General features: G+C 34.6%; 1 protein-coding gene across 1 annotated transcript in view; it reads left to right on the forward strand.

The window, feature by feature from the left end:
* The first annotated feature begins 1,275 nt into the window (after window positions 1-1,275).
* Window positions 1,276-13,476, forward strand: part of luna — a 355,849-nt gene continuing 343,648 nt past the window's right edge. The window contains exon 1 of the mRNA XM_014232061.3: window positions 1,276-3,506. The gene's annotated coding sequence lies outside the window, so the exon portion shown is untranslated. The remainder of the gene's footprint in view (window positions 3,507-13,476) is intronic.

Consider the following 13,476-nt stretch of genomic DNA (forward strand, 5'->3'; position numbering starts at 1 on the left):
TTAGCACCTTGCATTAGTTAACAGTATTAGTGACTTGACATGCATACAAACACTTCTCCATGAATAAGTTGAGCAAGAAAATACTGCAAATATAAATAAAATATATATATTCCCTAATCGTACATAAATGTTGACAATAAAACAGTGACCAACCAAAGATCACTCTCAGAGAGCATTTATTTATTGTAATCAGCATGCTTCGAAACAATTTAACAATACAGCGCGCTGTTCAATTGCTAACTGTTATACCTCTATGTTAACTCTCTGCAATAAATACACCGTATTTATCGAAAAAGCTAACTGTACTACTAATACCGGTTATGGACAACTTGGCTGGTGCTAAGCGCACCGTTATCAGCAGCAAATTCCGATGTTATGTTTTCTAAATTTGGCTAAATATACGCTCTTGTATCGTTTTTCGAAATTTCCATTTAGCGCGCGCTATTTTCTTACATTCTTTTATATTCTCAAATACTGTGTGCTATCCCTCTGAGCAACATTTTAAGTTTAAAATACGAAATTTCATACACTTCTTTTATTAGAGCTATAAGTAAATATATTATATTTATCGAATGTTGGAAAATATTGTGTTCGACCGTATTATAAGTAGTAAGTGCTTTGAGCAGCTTAATAATAAACGATATTTGACTTGTAGCGGTTGTTTGCCGAAACCATCTAGTGGTCTCGCTTATACAGAACGGAGTTCGAGAAATTTTCATGTATGGGTGTACTCAGAGAGAAGAACTGTATGTGTATGTAAAATTATATTAGAATTCGAAGTTACCAAACAAAAGACTCTTACATACTCACATATATACCGGTTTGAGAGAATACCAGTAAGAAGTATGCAGTAGAACCGAGCAATTTCAAGTGTGCTCAGAATAAACAAACAGCAAGCGTGAGCAATCGCATCGGAAATTCGAATTTTCGAAGTATGCGCTGTGAACACAAATGAAAAACTATGTTTTGTGTGTGTGTGTGTTGGTGTTTCCCTGAATTTTTGTTGCTCCCTATATGTATGCTTGCACACACTAGCGCTGGCTACCAATCTAACTCTGCTGACTCTCCTTACGCCAAGCAACTCTCGTATGCACTACCACCATCGGGCTCAATTTTCGTGTGATTCTACAGCAAATTATGGCCGCTACGAGGCCTTTCCGACTGACGTCTCCCTATTGGTATTGGTGCCGCTCATTCGTCTCCAACAATTCGCAGACCATCTCGCTCTCGTCGCACTTTTGCCGCATTTAGTCTTGTTTATGCCGGCTAACATGCAACATAAGCGTCGTCGTTGTCGTGTTTCAAATCGCGCGCAGCAAATATTGTTATCGTCGCCGTAAGTGCAAAACGTTGCCAATCGTTGTCGTCGCAGCAACAGCAATAGCAATAGAAAAAGTAATAGTCGTCGTCATCGTTGTCAACCTAGCCGTCGTATCGTCACCAACGTCAATTGCTGTCGCCTTTGTCTGCGGAGTGGAGTAGAGTTGTATGGCAACGTCCAAATGTACAACAACCGTTCGCTCGTTGCTAAATAAGTGCAAAATCCACTAGTTACTAACCTAAAGAGCTGAAAAAGTTAAAAAGAGTGAAAAAATCAAGTGTGAGGCAAGGAAATTAAAGAAAACGAAAAAAAAGATTAAATCAGCGGCAAATTGTTGGTTAGTGAGAGTCTATAATTGCAGTGTAAACAGTCGGTAGCCACACCGCCATAAAGTGGTATTAGTAGTAGTCGCCGCAGCAGCTACAGCAACAGCAACAGCAACAACAGCAAAGTCAGACACAGTGAGCAGCGCGTGATGCATGCGTACGCTTTTGGGCCAAGTCAAGAGCAACGAGATACAGTCAGACGTTTCGGCATCTAGTTTCCGCATGCAGTAAAAGCCGGTTAGACCGAGAATTAAAGGTTAGCGAAAATAAAAATAAGAAAGTGCTTGAAAGATTTTCAACAGCGTTTAGTTAAAAATAAAAGAGTGCCATTAGATAACCAAGCGAGGTGAAGAGGTTCATGTGTAATACAGCAAGAAGCCGGTAAGCGTGAGTGTAGTGTTCTACGCGGTCAGTTAATGGGCCAACCAGTTTCAATGTAAAGTCACATAAAAATATTTTCCAGCTACGAGCCGGCAATAATAAAGTACATAGATTCAGTGCAAGCGCACTACTTTGCGCTTTTGATTTAAATCGCATACACATGCGCTACGTATGGTTGTGTATGTATCCTATGTTTGCATGAAAATTCTTCATATTGGCTGAAGCAGCAAAAGAAAAATAGTCTCTAATCGAGTTAATATCAACAGTGCCGGAGCCAGCAAGCACGTCAATAGACTGATAGCGTTGTATGCAAAAAAAGCAACAACAAGCAAACGTATACGCGCACAAGCAGCTGCTGGACGGTACAAAGAAAAAGTAAATAAAATATAAGAAATTTAAAAGTACACAACAACAGCAATAACAATAACATTAAACAGTGTGCTGCCAACGTTTTGTGTGTGTATGTGTGAGCTAGCAGGTGATATGCGGTGATAACCGCCGGTAGCAGTGACGGCAAGTGCAAGTAACAACAAAACAGTGCGTTGGAGAAAACATTGAATCAAATGTATGGCAAAAACAAATACAAATAATTACAAAAGAAAAGTGTGCAAGTCAAACACAGGCGTCAGAAGTTGCTCAACACACACAGCTATATATGTTTGCAAGTGTGAGTGCTCATGAAAAAACTACGTAGATAATAACAATAAAAATTCAAAAAAAAAAAATTAAAAGTAAAAATTAAATAAAGTTAAGAAGACTGCTTGCATTGCAGCTCTAAAAAGGCAACTTGCTCCCTGGCAACGCGTTTATTTTTGGAAATATTATCGCTGTTGACCAAAAAAAAAAAAAACTTTAAGGAATTAAAAATTCTCTAAGTTATCAAACATGTTCTGCGAATCATAAAAAATTACAGTGTAAAAAGCAAAATCAGGAAAATTTTTTTTTTATAAATTTACCATAATTCGTCTTAATTTTTAGTAAGTGCTCAGAAGTGTCAAAAATTACCCGTTATAAACGAAATTGTGCAGCATGTGTCAACAATAAATTTTAATACAATTTCATTCCACTGTCTAGACGCCTACATATTATACTTCGCTTTATTTTCGAATTATTAATGCAAACGCTTACTTATGTATGCCTGTGTATGCGTGTGTTCGTTTGATCGGCGCAGATGTTTGATTGGTGCTTTATTAATTTTAGCTGAAATTTTAATTAAAAACAAAACATAAGTAAAAAAACGTGAGCAAAAACAGCAACAAAATTTAAAGAGTCAAAATTGAAATGGGATAAGTAAAAATTAACACATAAATAGTATACAAAATTTAAATAAAAGTCAGCAAGTGACCACAATCGCGAAAGTCACATACATACCTACTTAAGTAACGGAGAAGTTATGCGCCAACTTTAAAATAATTTATTTTAATTTTGCGGTTGGCAAATATCAGTTGGATTTTCTTTAAACTCAGCAACAGCAGCGTGTAAGTAGTTGCACCGAAACTTTACAAGTACTTAATTTAATTTATTTTATTTTTTAAAATTATGTGTTATTTATAAAACTTGTGCACATTAATAAAATATTAAAGAAATTGTAAATTAATGGGAAAACTTAGAACATATCAGTGCCTGCTCTTAAAGTATTGAACAATTCATCGAAACATAACTTAATTTAAATTGTTAAACTTATACGAGATTTCATAAACTTCTGAAAAGTGACTTCAAATCTGTACTCAAGCGTAAAACAGTTGTTTGCTTTGAAAAAACAGCGAAAAATTTGTTTCTTCTCAACGAAGAGAGATCCGCTTACTGATCAGCTGAAATTTTTTCAAATAATATTTTGCACTCTTTTATTTGAATTTTTGCAAAATCTTGCGATTCTGCTAAATTGTACAAAACTATGTTCTTTTTGAGGGAAGGTCAATTTCCAGGTGCATATTTTATAGCCTAAAGAGGTATAAAAAGATATTTTCTTGATTTTGATCGATCAGTTTATATGGCAGCTATTTGCTTTAGTGGTCCGATCTGAACAATACTTGTATGTTCGGAGATTGCAGCACTTTGAATAATAGTCTGTGACAAATTTCGTGAAGATACCTTGTTAAAAAAAAATGTTTTCCATACAAGGGCTTGAGTTGAATCGGCTAATGGCATATGGCAACTATATATTATAATGATCAGATATCGCTTCCGACAAATGATCTACTTATTGGAGAGAAAAAAAGGACGAGTAAAAATTTTCAGGTCCATATCTCAAAAACTGCATGACTAGTTCGCGTGTATACATACAGACAGACAGATGAACATGGCTAACAACCATTCTGAACAGGGTATAAAAATGTCATCATGGCATAACAGCTGTTTTATTTACTTAGAATTCACTTTCCCATATCAAGAACTGGAAAAACATTGTTTCAATATTGAAAAACTGAGCTTCAACAACATACAAGCGCTGGTATAGTTTCCGTTTGGCAACCGTTTACGAATATATTAATTACGAATGGATATCGGCGACCTACCACAGGTGGTTAAGGCGCCAATCCCTAAGTTTTGCTTACTATCTATTATTACGGTTCCTCATTATACTGGCTATAGTATGTTGCGAGTTTTGGAGTTTGTATACATTGAATATCTTTAAGCAAAATTTGTGTAAATAATTTTTTTACGAATGGTAAATACTGATTTGAAATACTGATCTCTTTAAATACCTCGAAGAAAAATATTTACTTTCTAACAGTTTTTGATGTGAAATCATTTTTTAGAGTTAACAATGTCCGTAAATTATTTCTAATTTAAGTAGTTTTCCATTTCTTTATATTTCATTTAAAGAATTCTTTTACAAATTTTGGCAGTGCTGTAAATTACTTTAAACAGCACAGAAATGTAAACTCAGGGTTGTTACCCGTGTTTTCAAGTATACTGGCGACAGTAGTCATTTGTAAAGCAAATAGTTCACACAACGGCATTAAAAACTGTTAGGTCAACTCAACTGAAGTTCAACGGAAATTGTGTGCTCACAAACAAAAAAAGAAGAAAATGAAATCTCAGTTTCTAACATTAATGTTATTACTTTTCACCTGATGGATAACATGATATCATGAATCACGCGCTTGACGCCATTATTAAAACAATTATAATACTAATTTTTATTAAAAGTGCTTCCAATAACACACACAAGTATTTGACATTCAGCACAGCAGCTGTTTAATAATATACACAAATAAAAGTTAAATAAAACCACAAAATTGGCTTTAGGGCTCATACCGTAAACATGGTGAGTGAGGAAGAAAAAATACTCAGAATTAAGCGTCTGGCCATAAAACCAGAAGATCAGTGTTGTTATAATAAAAATCTAATTGTTTCCAGCTCACTATGTAAGCATTCTTACTCACTTGTATTTCCAGCGAATTCAACAAGTCAGAGTGTCCACATGTGGCGTGTGGCAAGTGGCGCCCACTCGGCGCCTACTGCAACTACTGTGTTCACAACAAACCTCTGCTACTCATTACACCCATTCAAACGGTCACAAAAGATGTTTTCTCTGTTGTTTGTATTCAATTCTCTGTTTTCTTTATTTTCGCTAATACGATCATATCTTTTTTGTTTTTGCATCAGGTTTAAATCTGTTCTGCTTTATGGCGATTTGATTTTTGCTTTTAACCACAGCTGACACTGTTGGACACATTTCATGCTCCGCTTTTATTTTCACTTCTACACAAACAAGAAATAAAATAAAACAAAATAAAATGCCGGCGTTATCTCATAATAAATAAATTAGTACAACAACATGCCAGTGCTTGTTGTTGTTCTGAATCACGCAATAAAAGTGAGAACTGAATTTCGTGTTTTTTTTCCATTTTTTTTTTCTTTTTTAATTTTGCTTTCGATTTTTGCGTAAGTTATGGGGACAAAGTTAAGGCCGTAAGCAAAGCACAAAAAATTCGCAGTCTTAAGAAGTGTGCCGTAACGTTTATTTTTATTTGACAATGTTGAAATTGCTGGCATTCTTTTGTTTCACTTTTTCTTTAACAATTAGCTTGATATATTTATTTAAAGCAATATACATATATACATTTGTACATAGCTACATACTATGTGCTTATTGCGATAAATTGCGCAAAGTCCATTGTCAACTTACGGCTATAATTGTGCATGTTTTATAGCTGTTCCTTTGTGTGCGACGTTGCCACTTAAATAATATTTCATAGCCACTTTTAACTAAAACCATATTAAAGTAAAAAACTCAACGTATTGTAGTAGAAATTTTAATCAATTTATAAAAAAATACATATTTATAACAAGTAAGGAAGACCTAAGTTCGGATGTAACCGGGAATTTTATATTCTCGCTAGTACAAGCGATATACGTGCTTTTCGTACAATATATATTTTAATTAAAAGTTAGAAGTATTGCATTGCTTATTTACAATCACAGGCAAGAAGATATACTGTTATTAGAAAGAGATTCTTGGGAAATTCCAATAAGATTTCTTATTTCTTATTTATATTAGGCATATGGAGGTTAAGGAAAATATTGATCCGATAGAACTCATTTTTGGCACAAGGGCACGCTGTTATCACAGAAATATTCTACCCCAATTTTAGTACTAGAACTCACAGACTGACCGATATTTTCGGTATAAAATCAGCCTTAGACACTGGGGTCCACATATTTGGTATATGGCTCTTTAAAAAGTTATAGTCCTATTTCGATTCCGTAAGATTAAATACCCTAAGGACACTATTTGTGCAAATTTTCACTCTAATAATTTCAATGATTGTCCAATTTTTGTATTGACTCCCATTAACCCCTTGCCTGCCATCATGACTGTGAAATTTAATGCTTAGGCGTGCTTATTATCTGATTTTCACAGTGTAGAAGGAAAAGCTAAAAAGATATCTCTCAGAAAATTCCGTTAAGACAGTTTCAGTGGTTTGGAAGGTATGTATATTTAACCATTTATATGGCGGGTGTCAAGCCCACAGGAGTCTTTCGCCACTGCGATCTCTTGCACAAAATAACAGTTTTGTATCCTAATTTAGTTCTTAATTATGACTCTTTATAGGCCTTCGTTTAATATCATTTTGTGGGCGGGGCAGTGGTCCGATTACCCCCATATGTAGTACCAACCACCAAGTGCCAAGGAATACAATTTGTATTGTGTTACCACATATCTGTCACAGGCATAAGAGTCAGAAAGTTATTTTACACAAGTCTTAGAAGACAGAAGACTGCTTATAATATAATATTAAAATATTATTTTAGACCATCTGAAAATTTTCTAGTTCACTAAAAACGAAATTACCAAAAATCAATAAAACTTCCTAAAACGAGTTTATAAATTTGCTCCCAATGCGATTAAAGTGGCAATACTTTTTGCTCAATTGCAATTCGTACGACATAAATACCTTTGCGAAACTTATAGATAGGAGCGCGCGCAAATTTGCGAAGTTTTGTATATTATTTAATTCCATGTTGGTATAGTAGTGGTAGTATAGTATAATCTACGAATATAGCCAATTGAAAAGTCGAAAGTAGCTGAAAGTGTTTGACGAACAAAATTGCAAAACCAATTTTACTTTAAGTATATAATATCAGGAAATTAAATAAATTTTCACTTTAAAGATTCGTGGACCATAAATCTATGACAGAACGATTCTTGAGTCCTTTTGACAAATTGTATCACTTTAGAAAATTTAGTATATAGGTCTCACTAATCCAGCTATTCTTATCTTGTTTGCTTTTGGATGTATCCCCGATCTCCTATTAACCAGCCTTCTATATATAATAAAAGAATAATTATCATATTCGAAAGTGCTGAGATAGCTTAAAGAACTCTAATGAATCATATCATCATAAATTAGGACAATGAAAATCTATTCATCATATTTATCTATTATGGTGAGGGGAGGTGCTAAATAAATATTTGCTCTTTTAATATATCGTGCGTTTCCGATTTCGGTTAATATTGAATATTGTGCATAAACGGTAAACTCAAGAAATTTGAATCTGTTTTTAAATTTTAGCATAAAATAAAAAAAAACACCTGAGCAGATTTGTGTTTGGCTCAAGACGCTATGATGACTGATAAGATCAAATTATAGGAGTACTTTTAGTAGCGAGCCTCATTTTGAAGATCAGTCATAGAACCTAACCCACCCTAACCTAGTATAAAAAGCAAAACGTTAAATTTAAATCAGGAAATTGTATCTTCTTATTATGCAGCCTCCTATTTTTTTGCGTTCAGCGTTTGTATATTTTTAGCTCAGTTTGCTTCTTACGCTTTCAATATTCTATAAACATACTTGTGCATACATCTACAAGTATGTACACATTTTCATGCATGCGCAACGATTATGCTAATAGATTCCACAAGCTATAACAAAAACAGTAGCTGACTAATAAGAACCACTTGAAATTGAAACTGGAAAATTGTTTAGATAAAATTAAAGAACAGCAGCATCAAAAAAGCATAGCAATAACAAGCCAAAAAAGGCAAAAACGAAACTAGTTTTTATAGTGATCGGCACAGCGGTGACTCGCTCCGTCGGTGATTGAGTGGGGTACGAAACATTCAGAAAAAAGTTGAAAAAATTGTTGATAAATGCGTGTTTTTGTTTATGCGATTGTGCGAATGCATGTTTGTATATATAAGTTCATAAGTATGTAAATCGGAATGTGGACCTAGAAAATTCGCGCTGGGCAAGGGTATACAATTTGCTGTTTTATGGAATACATGCGCGTATATAAAAAAATCTAAATATTTTACTGATGGATGTTCTGCGTCAGCGGATAAGCATAAAGCATCCAAAGAGTTCACATTTGATTTGCCGAATATTTGAATAGGAGCACCGTTTGGCGGTAATTGCTTGAACGCAGACGGTGAAGTGATTGAAAAATTACTGTGAGTGGCAAGCATTATATACAAAATATACACGCTGTATGTGTGCGCTTGTTTTATGGCATTTTGCGCTAATTTTCAAGAGTTTATTCCATATAGCAAAACTACTTTTCCAAGTGGTTACATTAAGCGATAGGTCGTGGAGGAAAAAAACAAAAATATCGGTCAATGTGTAAAATATATATAATATAATTGAAGTTCGGAGAGGATGCTTTCCTGATAATGGTATATCAGTATGTTAAAAATGGGTTAAATCGGGTCAATACTTCCCTTAGCACCCATTCTCGTATACCTAATATAAATATTTTTGAACTTCCGGGTGACTGTATACCACATATATCGGCCAATATGTGAGTGTATCTTTGTGCCTTTGTGTATGGGAGAATTTTGTACCAGCCCCCGTATAGGTAGGTAGGTAGAGTGATTGTCTTACGATGTACCAATACTACCCCAACTCCCATATATGTCGGTCAGTGAGTATGATTTATAACATACAGTATACCTGAGTAATGTCAAAATGCAATCTCTATCCCCAATACACCGCAAATAAAGATTTCCGTCTTTCCACCTGTAATATTTTAGTGAAATTAATCTAAGTTAATGACTTTCAATATAAGCCAAGAAGAAAATAAATTTGATTGTAATTTATTCACGATTTCATTGAATAATAGATGCTTAATTCTTTTTATGTTTTAATGTACAGTTTTGCCAGCACTTGAAGGAATATACCGGGCTTTGATTATTGCCAGAGTATAAAATGTTCGATTACACCCGAACTTAGCCCTTCCTTACTTGATTCTTTATTTTTTGTTATTTTATCTTCTTTCAATGGCTTCAACACAGGCCTGGTACTCCAAGGCAAAAATTAAAAATTGGTTTTGAATGGACTCCAACTTATCAGAGAGGATTTGGTACCTAGAGTTTCATACCACATACTTATACTTATACTCCAAATAGGTTAATAAAAATGAAAATAATATTAGTAATATACGCAAAATTTTTTAGACTATTGTTTTTGAAAACAAGCAGCAGCTTTAGATTTCTTTTTCTCATAAAATCAATAGAATTAAATTTCTTCAACAACCTGTCAACAATTATTTCCTTACAAGTTCATTGTTTCACTTCACAAACTCATTTGTTCTGCTAATTTGTTGCACAAGCAACGGCCACAATTTCATTAAGTTCGCTTCAATGACACACAGTACAGTTGCATGCCACTTGGGTACTGAAAATTTGAAAATCTGAAAAACTTTACCCTTCGTTACACGAACAGCGTCTAACAATGGCCACTAATATGTTGCACATGATAGATGCGTGCTAAACACAGGACTAATAACAACAATATATTCGTACTTTCCTGTATGCAACGCGCAAACAAATTACATTCATTCGTTGCCACAAGCGACTATGTGCCTTCGCGTTGCTTTCATCAACATTGCGAAAATTCGGGTTTCCCGCTACTTTGTGCGGCATGTAACATGCGTATCACTTGCTGCCACCAACTTTAGCGTAGCAACAACACAAGTCTCACATGGAAATCGCTGAAGTGGCAGAAATGTGCAAAAAAGGAAATGCCTACAAATGTGTTCATGCGACAAATATGCGGAAAGTAGTGTGACGGCATCAATTGGACTGCTTAAAAGCAACGCTAAGTTCGGAAAATCAAATTTGAAAGCTAATGAATGGAAAGGAAAATGCGCCGCAGTGAAATGAACGGATGCTAAACGAAAAGCGAAGCGAGTATCGGCAACATGCGACAAAGCGTGGAACAGCAGAAACATCGTGAGAAAATTATGTTGCACATTGGAATGTGAAATTGAGTAAAATATACATTTATTTTTATTTCCAATGTGTGCTACGTTGTGTTGCATGTATGTGCATATGTATATGGGGCTTGCAGCGCTAGTTTTGTTGCGTGCAACCAGCAGACAACACAAGTGTAAACAATTCGTTGAAGATGCCCCGTCACTAATGCTATACGTGCTAACACAGATTTGTGGTAGTTGCAAAAACATTTGAAGGGGGAAAGTGTGAAACGACTGAAGACAATCGAGATGAGAGTATATGGCTGTTGGAGAGAGGAAACCGTGGCAAATCAAGTTCATGGCATGCGACGCCGACCTTGTTTATTGTAATAAATCGGTAGTGTGGCGGCGGATTACGGTGAGGGGAGCATAGGGGGAGGTAGAGGCAGATGCTGAAAGTAAACCAAACAACAACAACGAAATTTGCCACGAGAAAAGCAGATGCGTGTAAATATGGGCAGACATGTGAGAAAAGCAGCTGAATAAAAAGTCATAATACGACGCAAGTGAAATAGAATTTTCCGCTATTGCGTGTTGCAGACACTAGTGACCAGTTGTTTGCTGTTTTTGTAGTGTTTGTTGCGCTTGGTATTAGCATTGTTTTCGCTTTTTTAATTGTATGTTGTCAAGGCTTGTTGTTATATGGAAAAGTTGCTGGCTGGTTGGTTGTGGCTGCTACTGTTGCATGTGGCAGGAATGAATTTCAATACAACAAACTTGCCACAAAAGCAGAACAAAAGCAAATATGCAACAAAAGGAAGCGTGAATCAACATCGAAGCCACATTCATACCACTTGTACATAATATACGGGAATTTTTACACACATACAGTCATATGTATACACTTATAAATATATAATCCTATATAAAAACAGAAAAACACATAAAAAGTGATAAAAGTGTTGGAACACAGCAATGAGAGCGTGTTCATAACAAGTCAAAGCAGTCAAACGCCAGCACAAGAGAGTCAAAACAAACACAACAACAACAAAAGCGCATTAAAAGCATCAAAGCAAATGGGAACGCATTATAATGCACCTACACCATATACACAAATACAGAAATACACACGCATACCAGCTCGTGTGGCTGTTTACACAAACAAACCAGTAGCAAGGTGATGCAGCTAAGTCAAAGTTGAAAAATATAAAACAGAAAATGTGTAAATAGGTACAAAAGTAAGGGCTGCACGGCGTCGACTAGTGAAGTGGTGTGAAGGAAGAAGTGTAAATTTTGAAAAGTAGTGCGTACGCTGATGAACACAAGCGTACAAGCAAAGCCGGATGTTAATGCCTCTGGAATAAACACATTCCGATACTTTTGTATATACTTATGTATATATGAATGTACATACAGGCACGTTCAGCTCTATTGGGAATTCATATGAAAGGAGAAGCAAACAAAAAATTATAAAAAATTTATGCAAATTTAAATAAAATATGCAATGCAGAACGCTGAATGACAGCTCAAAAAGCTTAAAAAATATTTTGCAACCATTCATCGATATACAAGTCTGCAAATTTGCATAATTAATCTCTCTAACTAGAATGTATAGTTTTATGCAAAACTTTTTATATTAATATTTCTAATTTATTTTAATTTTAGTTTTCCTTACACACACTCAAAATCTAATATATACTTAAAAATATAATATAGGAGAGCTTACAATTAATGGCTTCAAAATGCTATTCCCCTTATTTTTGTATTTATAACGACCATCAATTTGTTCTACTTTTTAGAAAGAAATTGTTTATAAAAATATTGTAGGTATCGCGTTACAAACTTTATATAATATGAAAAGATAAATAAACATATAGGTTAACATGGTGGCTTTTAGAACTTTCATTGAGTTATCGTTTTCCATACTCGAGCAGAAATAACCTTATTAAAACTACAACGAATTAATTTATAAGGTGCTCTCAGAATTGTGTACCATAAAAATCTAAAAATATCGGTTATATTTATTTGTATGCCAACCTCATATAACTAAACATTCGTTCAAAATGCCACTTCATTTGGGGAGAAACGGTGTAATAAATAATTTATAATTTTTTGTTTAAGTTATCCAAGGGTTTATTGTCGTTACACCTTTTATTTAATAAATTACCTTTTTAAAGAATTCTGACTTATTTAGATAACGTATATGCATTCTTTCATCAAATTAAGTATTTCTAAAAATCATTAAATTTTTCAAAACTTTTTAATACACCCTCTAATCAAATTTGACTCGTACTGGTCTATTTAAATGCGCGTGCAAACCAAACCAATAAAAACTTGTTTCCTAGATTGGTAAACCCTTTTTTTAAAGCTCGTGCATTTGATCTCCATATATCAATTAGTGTAAGTTTGGCAGCTGTTTGTCGCCATTACTGAAGAGACGTGGGCTTATGAATATGACGTCGAAACTGTCCTATAATCGAGTGAATAGTGCTCCAAAAATGAGCCGAAACCGAAAAGAGGCACTGAAGGCCGTGCCAGCCGAGGCTTATAACAAAATAATGGAAAATTAAATTAAACGATCAAGTTTGTGTCACGGCATGAATTGTTCTATACAATTCTCTCAACAATGAGTCGTGTGTGATGAACCTTTTGGTATCACGTAACGTAGAACCAGTTGAAACAAGCTGATGAAATCACCCAACGATTTTGAAAATAACATTGCTAACAACATATAATTATTATAGTATAATAGGTTTACAAATCGGAACCAGACCAAAATCTCCCATGGAAGTTGCTTAGTCATTTCTC

The sequence above is a fragment of the Bactrocera oleae genome, chromosome 4 (genome assembly GCF_042242935.1).
Source record: "Bactrocera oleae isolate idBacOlea1 chromosome 4, idBacOlea1, whole genome shotgun sequence".
NCBI lineage: Eukaryota > Metazoa > Arthropoda > Insecta > Diptera > Tephritidae > Bactrocera > Bactrocera oleae.